The sequence below is a fragment of the Pteropus alecto genome, unplaced genomic scaffold (assembly GCF_000325575.1).
Source record: "Pteropus alecto unplaced genomic scaffold, ASM32557v1 scaffold33, whole genome shotgun sequence".
NCBI lineage: Eukaryota > Metazoa > Chordata > Mammalia > Chiroptera > Pteropodidae > Pteropus > Pteropus alecto.
In genome coordinates, this window is record NW_006435762.1 from 2,822,100 (window position 1) to 2,834,025 (window position 11,926).

At 37.2% G+C, this 11,926-nt stretch overlaps 1 pseudogene; it reads right to left on the bottom strand.

Annotated features, from left to right (window-relative positions):
- Window positions 1–100: 100 nt before the first annotated feature.
- Window positions 101–219, bottom strand: LOC112479086 (annotated as a pseudogene).
- Window positions 220–11,926: the final 11,707 nt, after the last annotated feature.

Here is an 11,926-nt window from a genome sequence, read left to right on the forward strand (position 1 = left end):
TTCCTTCCTTCCTTCCTTCCTTCCTTCCTTCCTTCCTTCCTTCCTTTCTTTCTTTCTTTCTTTCTTTCTTTCTTTCTTTCTTTCTTTCTTTCCTTTTAAATGCCTACAGCACCTGATATTCCTAGGTGATCTCCCATCCAAGTACTAACAAGGCCCAACCCTGCTTAGCTTCCGAGATCAGATGAGATGGGGCACGTTCAAAGTGGCATGGCCGTGGACTAGTCTACTTTCTTTCCTATACCTCGTAAATTATTTTTCATGCTTAGTTCATATACTATTATCAGTAGTGAAGAGGGAGGAACAGGAGAATCATATAGAAGAAACAAGTTTCGTTTTGCAAGAAGAAGAAGGAGGAGGAGGAGGAAGAGGAGGAGGAGGAGGAGAAGGAGGAGGAGGAAGAGGCGTAAATTATAAACTAAAAGCAAGAACCATGTCTTCAGCATATAGTTCTCATGGTGCTCAGCATTTTATGGGCACTAAAAATCAAAAATGCTTTAAAAGCACTCTGCCATATAGGAAATAATTTTTGAGTATTATTTTTTTTAGGAGTCATGGCTTTCTAAATCTTAGTAAGATTTTTAAGTGATAAAATAATAAATAATCATCTTATTTTTGAATGTGGATGTTAAGGAAAGTGAGACTTTTTTTAAATTAAGGAAAATAAGGGAAATGACAAAACTAGTATCTAAAGAAACAAAAACCTCTGTCGATTGTCTTATCTTACTATTTACAAATTATTGTTCACTTGTATATTATATATGAGCAAGAGATGAAATTGCCATTCTAGCAACACAATAATATACTTCATAGATATGAATATATGCAAATTGATGTATGTATGTTTGTCTTTTCCAATTCAATTATTTGCAGAAGCAAATACTTTAATTCATACAAGGCTTCTGCCAAATATAGTCTTCTGTTAATTGTTAGAAGCATTATAAAATAGCACATAACCATTTCAGAATAATATATTTAATGTTACCATGTTTTTAAGAAATGAATCACAGTTTCATTAAGCTAGAGATCCCAATTTTTTATAATTTCCTTAGATCATGAAATAATCATCATCTACATTCTGGGAAAAGAAAAGAAAGACAGATGAAGAAGGCATATTTCCTATTCTTTCTTTGGAAGTCTTTTGTTTATATGGAAAAAGTGTACATTTTTACATTTACATGATTATCTTCCAGAAAAAGAGCTCTCAGCACTACAGGAGAAAATAATTTCAAGTGCATGGTGGATTAGAATGTGTCAGTATCAAAACATATGATGATATAAAATAGTTCTAAAGCAATCTTTGTTTTTAAGTATATCCTAACTACACTCAGAGAAGTCATTGATGCTAAGTCAGCAAGAACATTAGTAATAAACAAAATTCGAAAGCTAACTATATTATGTAAATAGATGGAGATGATATAAAGTTGTGAGGATATAAAGGGAGCAGCCTCTTCTTAAGATAGCTCAGAGGTGGGGCAATGGGGTTTATTGCCACAGGAAGGAAGGGGTTGAGAACTTTCATCATCAGAGAGGCTGGGGTAGACAGGTTTTGAGTCCCATACTTTTTTCACCTACTTAGTTGAGACTTTCGTCCTTAAAACTAGACTGTGCAGAGAGGAGGAATAACTTAATTCCAGATCATCCCCATTGCTTAACATATCAAGGACTGGGACTGGAGGACCTACTCACAGTTGTATATCAGGAAAGTCCCAGAAAGTCAAGAGGAAGGTGGCCTATCCTTTGATTCCAGGGTATTCTAGAGTCCAGGAGAGGAAGCTATATTAGATGAGTAGAAGGGAAGCTAAGCACAGAAGGGCTCTTGATGTATGTCTCATGTGGTTTCCTGGAAGAAGACTTCCCAGCAAGGGGCCCTGGAACAACCTAGGATTGCCAAGAGGCCAGGCAGAGAGAGAACCTGAGCTAGCTTTCCTGAGTGACCCTGAGCAGTGTGGAAAGAAGGACATAGAAATGTCTGCATCCCCTTGGGTGATATTAGAGTAGCAGAGATTCGGTCTGGGAAGCTTGCTAGAGTGGGTCATTAACACCAGGGCAAAAATAACTCTGTGGTCAAGGGCTACATGGGGGACCACCTAAGCCAGGGAATGAACCGCCAAACCACAGAGACTCTGCTGTGTCAGATGCCGAGGCCGCAGGTAGGGCCTCCCATGAGCAGACCACGCGATGATTTTGGGAAGAAAAGCCAGCAGAGCCCCCAGCCTGAAGCAGCACGAGGAGAGCCGAAGGACAGTACGTGGTCTCTCGACATGCCCCAAGGTCCCCTCCCCGACTCCTCTACCATAAGGACACTGCAAGCTGTCCACCCCTCAACTCGCGTGCCATTGTAAGGAAGACAAGGAAGTGGAGAAAAAAATCCTAAGGAGATCATTTAATCTTGGAATAAATTGTTACCTGAGAAACACTGATTCTTTACATTATTGGATAGGTTCGAGTTCACCAGAGTGGATTAAACAGTTTCTCACAATTTATCCAGAGAGTAGGGCCTTTGAAGGAGACAAGATCAGCTGCAAAACAATAAAGAGGCTTTTCTTTGTACTGAATGTTGGGTGCAAATTTACAACACTCTGGAATGAATAACAAATAACCCCCAAACCATTGCTGGTCTCTCATGCTCACCTATTTCTGTCGTCCTTTGGAGCTTCTTTCAACCATTCCCAAAACAGTCAGGGCCCTGTGAGTTCTCCACTTCCTCTCCTTTGGCAATCATAGCTTTCAGAAAACCCACTGCTTCTCAGCGCTGTGACCTTTCTCTCTCATTCAGCAGCAGTCACCCCCAATACAGACCAGTCCAGGTGGATTTGGGCTGAAATGCTAGAGCAGGAAACTGCAGGCCTCCCTCTGTGTTAGGAGCTAGCCCTTCAGATGCGTTACCGTTGTGTGGGGTGACTCAGGAGAGATGCTGGAGCACTTGGGGGCTCAAGGCGGTGGCTACTTTCCAACCACAATGGGAGAATTTCAGTATGCATGTATGTATGTATGTATGTATGTATGTATGTATGTATGTATGTATGAATGTATGTATTTATTTTTAGTGATGCCAGAAACTTTAGCTCATTTTATTGTTTGTTTGTTTGTTTGCACATGCCCTGGAGAGAAGTGCACAGTAAACACTTTAAATACAGAGTGTGGCCCAAACACAACTAAACAAAAGAACTTGTGAGATATGGGTATTTTGCACTCTACTCTTCCCTGTGGCTCGCTGTGTTCCACTCTGTGTTCTATGGATCTAGCTGTTGTCATCTGGTGGTCCAAAGTTGGGGCTGAATTAACCCTTACTCATGGAAATTGAGAGCCTACTCAAAATAAATACCTCCTTTACCTCCATACAAAAGTAATAATTGAAGCGAAATATAAATAGGAAATAATTAAACAAAAAGTTTACCAACATTTACAGAGAAATCACATAAAATGATCCTTTGAACTAGCCCTACTTCATTTTGGTACCTTGAAACCTAACATTTTAATTCTAATATCTCTTTTCTGAACCTCTAGATCTTTTTTCATCTTTTGGTTCTCAAAACCTTTTTCCTTATGTAATCTAGTACCTCAGTTCTAGTTGTATATATCTTTTTACACACATTGACATATATTTTATACAGACATGGTTTATGAAATAAAATAAATATCCACATACACATCTCTTTTTTATATTTGATATAGCTGAACTATGACAAAATCTCATACATAATCTATTTTAAACTCTAAGTCTGGAAGTGTCTTACTATTAATAATTTCATACCAGCTAGCAACTTTTCTTTATCTCATTTTACTTTCCTTCTTGCCTGATAACTGATATAATATATAGTGATCAAAGGGTTATTTTGCTAATACACCCTTTCTTTAACTATCTGGTTAGTTACCAGGGGGAAAAAGCTAGTTAAATATATTTAATGTCTTTTTCTAATAAGGAAAAGCAGAAGATATACTCATTACATTGAAAAAATGTTGGCATCCTTTTTTTCACTATCATATCAAGACACTTAAAAGGCTTTATGGAAGTAAGTAAATATATAAAAATTTTTAATTACCAAAACAATAAGTATTAATAATGTCAGTCAAAGCTCTAAAAAATTAGGCTATAAGTATTGTCTATGTTATTTCTAGTTTTTATTTTATTTAACACACACACACACACACACACACACACACACAGAAACAACTATACACACAGTACTCCAGAAACAGATGAATTTTGGAAAGAAACAGCACTACATTGAGCTCCTTTTAGTAGGAGAACAAAAAATTTGGTTGGAAATCTCAAATCTTTTTCAAATCAATAGTTTCTATATATTTGTAAGTGCTATTTCACTCATTTTATCTATCTATCTATCTATCATCTATCTATCTATCAATTTATTATAAAAGACTCATAACAAAATTTGTGATCTTAAGAATTTTAAGCATATATTTCAGTACAGTTATACAGTAGTATATATAGTAATATGTTCACAAGGTTGTGCAACGAATCTCTAGAACTTTTCATCTTCTAAAATTGAAACTGTGTACCCATTAAATAAAAACTCCCCATTTCTCCATCTCTCAGCCCCTAGCCACTACCATTCTGGCTTCTATTTCTATGTGTTGACTTCTTTAGGTACCTCATATAAGTGAGATCACATAGTAATTAAATAGGTATGCAAATATCTCTTCGAGATCTTCCTTTCAGTTCTTTTGGATATACATACAGAAAGCAGAATTGCTGGACCACATGGTAATCCTATTTTTAATTTTTTGACAAAACTCCGTAGTGTTTCCTACAGCAGCATATCATTTTACATTCTCAGTAACAGGGCCCAAGTGTTCCAATTTCTCCAAATCCTTACCAACACTTGTCATTTTCTACTTTTTTGATAGTGGCCATCCTAATGAGGTGCTATCACTGTGGTTTTGATTTGCATATTTCTAAGGATTAATGATGTTGTATATCTTTTCATATGCTTGCTGGCTATTTATCATATCTTATTTTTAAAATCAGGAAAATATGTGTAAGTCAAAAAGTGAGTGTATCCTAACGTCTTTGTGTCCTCTGTCTTCTTGTGAACTCACTTGGCAAAAAGCTGCGAGAGCTCCCTATCCCATTCTCCGTTTGCAACTGGGGGAGCTGATTCACTCAGGAGAAAAATCATGTAGTCAAGCAGATTGTCCTGCTCCGCATTAACGGTTATCTGCCTCAGCTCTGCCTTCAGCGTAGCTCAACAATCCTACCATATTTTTCTAGTCAGCGAATTTCGGTACTTTAACAATCAACGCAGCCAAAGTGATGTGTACTGACCGGATAACAGAAGCTTCTACATCTTCTCTCCCACTTCCAATCAGAGCCCAGATCCCCCTAGAAGCCACCATTTCTCCGACGCCCCTCATGTCAGGGCTCCTAGCCTTCCTTCTTGCCTTTACACAGTCTCAGCCCACCCTCACAGCAGGAGCAGGTGTAGGGGAGCAAGAGAAGGAACAACTGCAAGTGGAAATCTGGAAGCTCATCCAGGGTTGGATCAGGAGAAATGGTCTCATTCGGGAAGCCCACATACTCTGATCACATTTCTAGAAGAAAAGAATTATAAATGGTAGTTCTGTATGGAAATAAGGACTGCTGTTACTCTGGTAGGTGGGTTCTTATGGGCTAGACAGGAACCTAATTACCCTTTAGGATGTTGCTTGTATGAAAACAATATATAAGTTCCCATTTAGCGATGTATATCTAAGCCTTGCAGACACAAGTCGATCTAACTTGGGGACTACCAGAGTGATGAAAATCTATATGCATAATTATTAGCAGAAGCTTGAAAATATACATATAATACAATAAGAGAGTCAGTTTAGTAAAGAAATCGAGGAAAAATAATGTTAGGAAAAGTAAGTTGAAGCCATAGATAATTTCTAGTTTTAAAATGCCTGCCTAAAGGCAGGCCAAGCTTCCTACAAGCCAATGCAAAGATAGAAATTCACTAGTCATATGAGTCTGGAGATTTTGTTTTGGCCTAGTTTCTCTGGAAAAAAGCTCATTTCTACCTAGTACTACTGCAGGCTATAGATCCTCAAAAGAGAACTCTTAAGTAATGTAGTTACTAACATAATAGCTAAAGTGGGGACTATCCCACTGCTTTGTCTACATTGTTGCCTTCACATCTCAGAAAAAAATCCATGAGGCTTTTCTGACATGAGGAAATGGGGGCACAGAGGAGTTCAATAACTTAGCTAGATCATACAGCTCATGAATGGTGGGCTGGAACTTGCTTGACTACGTCTGTTAGTCATTTAAGCCCATGCTGTTGACCACTGTTTTATGAACAATCACCCTAGAGTGAAATCAGTAAGTTCTATATGATATTTCTTATAACGACCTCAATAGCCAATGATAAAAATGTGTCAACAAAGGAGAAAATTATCTTCAAACTAGAAGCCTAAAGAATTACTTGTAATGCAACTTTAAATTTTTATCTTGAATTTTATGTTGTACTTTCCACTAGTACATTACTAGGAAAAAAATTAATGTTATTTTTCAAGGCGAAAAATTCTCTATTTCTCTAGTAAATAAAACAGGTCACATTTTTAAAGCCCCATGTTTTCTCTTTTATATAGATTGTAGCTCTCACACAGACTATGAAGAGTTTTCTCACTGTCTATGAGAATTAAAGTACAGTTGTCAATTCCAGAAGCTTCTTCCTTAGATTGTTTAATTTTGCAGTTCTGTGGAAAATAACTTAGTTTTTTTCCTACTTGCAAAAGGAACTTTTCACTCAAAACCTGTTTGGAAATATAAAATAGATTATATTTCTATCAAAGAAAAGCTTATTACTTACTTGTCTAGCATTTCCCCTTGTGTCAAATTGTGGAGCGGCATTAAGTGAATGCCCACAAAGCATCTTAGAGGCTAAAGGAAGGATTAAACTAAAGGCTAAACTCCGAGACAGGTTTATGTACACTGCAGTGCACTTTCCTGGGGCTTAACATCTTTTTGTCTATCTGGAGAGGATGTTGGAAAGCAACATTTCTGTCATGAAACAAGACTAATCAACTTAGCTGAGTCTGTATTTCAGGCAAAGTGAGTTAATTAAGATTGTTTCTGAAACAGTTGTCAGATGTGTTTTTCAATCTGCAGCCAGAGGGGCTTCTGCAACTGAAGGACAGAAAGTCTTTGGATGGTTTTTCCATGAGCATGCCAAAACCAAGACGCCTTCACAGAGGATGTAAGTACACCAATCTTCGTATTGATGAGTCCAAACTGAGGCTAGTTACTTTTACTAAAACGTTTGCACAAATAAAACGAAAGGACAATTTTATCTTAAAAAGAATACAGATCTATAAGTCTGATGAAAAATGGAGAAGGAAATAATCTTGTATAAATATCATCAACAGCATTCCTCCCCAAATCACTGGGTGGGTACAATATAAAAATAAAACACAGTACACTTTGAAAAAACAAATTTTTATTATGATTTATTTATAATTTTTATTGGCTCCATTACTAGCAGTATGTTAGCTAATAAATTCTTATTTGACTGAAGTTACTAAAGAGTAAAAATACTATACTACTACTGCCAAATGAAGAAATAAATACTGCCTTGCTTTAGTTTTTTTTTTTAGGTAAAAGTTAAAGAAAGTTTTTAAAAGATAAAGTGAGTTCAAAGTTGTATATAAATTTATTGTTAAGTGTTTTTATTGTCTTCAAATAAATACCTACCTCTGTGTGTTACTGCTATACATTTACTACACGTTATTATTTTAATGACTTCCCATTACTGCAGAAAAATTGCCATGATGTATGGACTGTGAAATGTCAGAGTAGAAAATTTCAGAAAAAAAAATGGAGTAACGATCAATGATAATCATTAAAATATATTAATATTTCTTAACTCATTCTCTAAAACTACCTAAAATACCTAAAATTCAGTTCAAATATGAGTACTGCTAGAATTTTACTTTGGTCTATGAAAAATTTATATGTAATAGGTTTTCCTTCACAATCTTTTGAAGAAGATGAACATAACTTATACAGACTGTAGTAGTACATAAATTATGTTGAATTTAAGTAGAAAAGAAATTACATAATTTCTACTTGCTTAATGGCGTCAAAGGCTTATCTTTTCATATTACAATATTTTCAAATGTACCTAGAACTTTCCATTTCAAGAAGGTACGGATGGATCTAATGACAATGAGCTTCTAGATTGAAAAGAAATAAGAGGTGAGGGAACTGTCTTCAACAATACTTTTTAGTGTATATACTGTGAAGCGATGCATTTAGGAAAGTGCTAAAGCATCTACCTTTAGTAAAGTGAAGTATATTTTACAGCCACTGGCAAGTGCTTCTGTGTTAACTATCTTTGTTGGCAGTACTAGTGATAATTCATTTTTGTTTACAAGCTGCTAATATAACAGAAAAAGTACTTATTGTTATTTAAAACCACAATTAAGTTTGACTACTTAATTGTAGCTAAAGTAGGATGTTAATGGCATAATTCAAACCAGTAGAAAAGAACTCTCTAAACTTCTCCCCTATCTTTGGCAAAGATAGGTATGGGAGGGAATATGGAGAGACGCGGAGTCAAAGGCCCATTGAGAAGAGGCTCAAAGCAGGGTCTGGGAGAGGATCCAGACAAGCCACTGCAAAACAAAGTGGGAAGATTTGGTTTGGGTTGTTGGGGTACCAGCTGAAAGAAGGTCAAGAAAAAACAATAAGCCAGAGCCTACCTTGCTGAAACTGCCCAGAGGAATGTTTCACAATGGAGAAGTGTAATGGTCAATTTAAAGTTGTTTTTAGCACCCTCTCACCCCCAAATTGGCCAAGACCTCAGCAAAGTCGACTACACTCACATCACTATGTGTGAGCAGTTTTATGTGGATAGTACGAAAAAAGGGCTGCATCGTGAGCCATGGGGTAGAGTGGGAGCCCCACAAAAGCAAAATCTCAGAGGCATAGTGCTACAAGGATGAAATCCCCAGGAATAGGCAGCAGCCTTGCAGAAGATGTGGGATGGGGCTGAAGGTGACATCAGCTACTCAGATTTTAAGGAGCAATATCATTTGTCCTGTTATAACTGACCGTGAAGCACATTTGGGTTGAAGATATTTGAAATATAACTATTTCTTCTACTTGAAATAAGTGCTTGGATAATTTTAGAATCCCCTGAGGAAATACGTGTATCTACAATTAGAACGGTCAAATATTTTATGCCAATTTATTCATCTAGTCTTACCTTAAACTTTATTTCAATTAACAAATGTATTTTGAATATCAATATAATAATTTGTATTTTATACAATATTTCATGTAATTTTTAAAAATCTTTTGTCTTATTGGATATAAAAATAAACTTTTCACACTTCTAATTATAGCTATGAGAAACTAGCATGATCTCTTTTCTCATAACTAATTTTTCTGTTAGAAGTATTTGATAATGAAGTGCTTTGGGGCAGCTGTTTTGGCCTTCTTAATTTTAAAAAAGATTTCTCATTTATTATTTTGAAAACTAAAATATACTTAAGGAAGTGTGAATTATGCTTTAGCATTAATATGCTTTTCAGAATGCACAATAATATAGGACACCTAGAATAGTGAATATATGAAAATACTGAGTATTGATTTGTACCTTAAACAAAAGACCACTAAGGATCTCTCCTAGTTTTAATTTAAGAATTTATATTTTTCTCAGAATTGTAGAAACACTTAATTCCACTGATCCACTTTTCAAGTGTTAAAAGTTACCAAATACAGCAGTTATTTGAAAATTAATTTATTTTAATGAATATAATCCCAGAACTCACGCATGATACATGCAACAAGTATTTGATATATAATTGCTCAAATTCAGGGTTGGCCAAACTCAAATTGTACTGAGTTTAATGAATGGTCACAGTATAGCTAATGAGAGACTGAAAAAGAATTGAACTGGCACCTGGCTACTATGCACAAGGCAAGCATTCAGTAAATATTGCTGACTTGGCAAGAGCTTTAGTTCATGAAGTTCATGTCTTACTACTACTGCCCTAATCAGTTGAGACAGAATTAGCACTAGCTAAGTCGCCTGTGTGCTGCCTGAAGGGGTTTGTTGAGGGTAAGAGTCTGAAGACAGAGATTAAGGAGTCCTCATCCTCCTAAAGTGCTGGGCATCCAGGATTAGAGCCCTGGGTCAGAGAAATCCAGCCCGAATGCAAACCTAAGCATCAGTGCACTCCCGCATTGGGGATTACCAGACACGCTCCACGTTTAAAACAGATATCCCAGTCTACGCTTTGACTCAAGAGCATTTCATCTGCCATACCAAAGTGACCTTGGCTCACAATTTGTCTGAATGTTTTTTAAATAGAAGAAGATACCCAGAAAATCTGGAAGTTAGTATTTAAAGACTCATGGGTTTATCCTATGACTCAATATTCCCAAAATGGTGTGTTTGTAGAAACACAGATTTGGAGCTTCAATTATCTACCTGGCTGATGAAGGGAAAGGTCTAGTCAACCCCAGAATATTTCCTTGAAAGTGTCCAAATGGTATTTGCTTTAAAATATAATTTGGTTTAGGGCGGTGAAACTGTTCTGCATGATATTATAATGATGCATACGTGTCATTACACATTTGTCAAAACCCATAGAATGTACAACACTAAGTGTGAACCCTAAGGTAAAATGGACTTTGGGTGATAACAACATGTCAATGTAGGTTCATTGATTGTAACAAATGTACCACTTTGATGAAGGATGTTGATAGTGGAGAAGGCTATACATTTGTAGGGGAGAAGTATATGGCAACTCTTCGTACTGTCTATGCAGTTTTGCTGTGAACCTGAAAGTACTCCGAAAAATAAAGTCTATAAAAATATAAAGCTATACATATAATTTGGGACAAACAAAAGATAACAGGCATAACATGAAAAAAAAAAGGCATCTTGATCAGTTCAGGCTGCTGTTACAGAAGACAATAGTCTGAGTAGCTCATAAACACAGAAATTTCTCACAATTCTGGAGGCAGAGAAGTCCAAGATGAAGCCACCAGAAGATTCAGTGTCTGGTGACGACCTTCTTCCTGGTTCATAGATGGCTATTTTCTCTCTTTGCCTTCGTGTGGTAGAAGGGTCAAGGAGATCTCTGGTGCCTCATTTCTTCATCTCCATGGACCTGATGGCTTTGAGTTCCGCACTTATTTCACTGAACACATGATTAACAGTGAAAAAAATCTTGCTGTGTTGTTGCAGACAATGGACCCTACAGAGTCTCATAGAAATATGCCTCTGCCTGGTGAACCTGGCAATCCAGAAGACAGGCATCTGTGCCGATTACCTAGTGGAATGACACTGGAAGGTAACCACATTGCCTCAACAGCACTAGACACTGTTACTGTCCCACCCCACATCCCTTTGACCCACTTCTGAGTTCACCTGCAACTGTGGAGGTCATTTCCCTTCTTAAGCACCTGCATCTCTTAGCTTCTCAATTTGAAGGCTTTCTCCCACTCCACAGGAGTTTGTTGGGTCTAGCTCAGGCATAACCCTGTTGCAAGAGAGATTTGTGCCCTGCACCAACGGCTGACAGAAATTGATGGGTAAATAGGTAATCTTTGTCTTCTATTGAGACAATTCTGACTAGTGTACCGCAAGGTTTCTTAGAGGTTCCCCAGCAGGGTTGAATTCTAGTTGCCCACCAAGGTAACTCACATATTAACTCATCCTTGTTGGCTTTTCCTTTCCTGATTTCATTTCCCCATTCCCTCGTGTGGGCTTCTTGGGATCACCTCCCAAATAAACTACCTGCACTCAAGCCCTGTCGCAAGGCCTGCTTAAGGGGATCCCAAAATAAGACAGTCTCATCCACTTTCGGTGACGAGTCTCCATGGCCTTTCCCTGAGCTGGCATGTGTGAGGAAGGAGGCGTTCAACATCTAGGCGATCCTCGCTCTGGAGGGATTCTGCACCTCTCCCTTT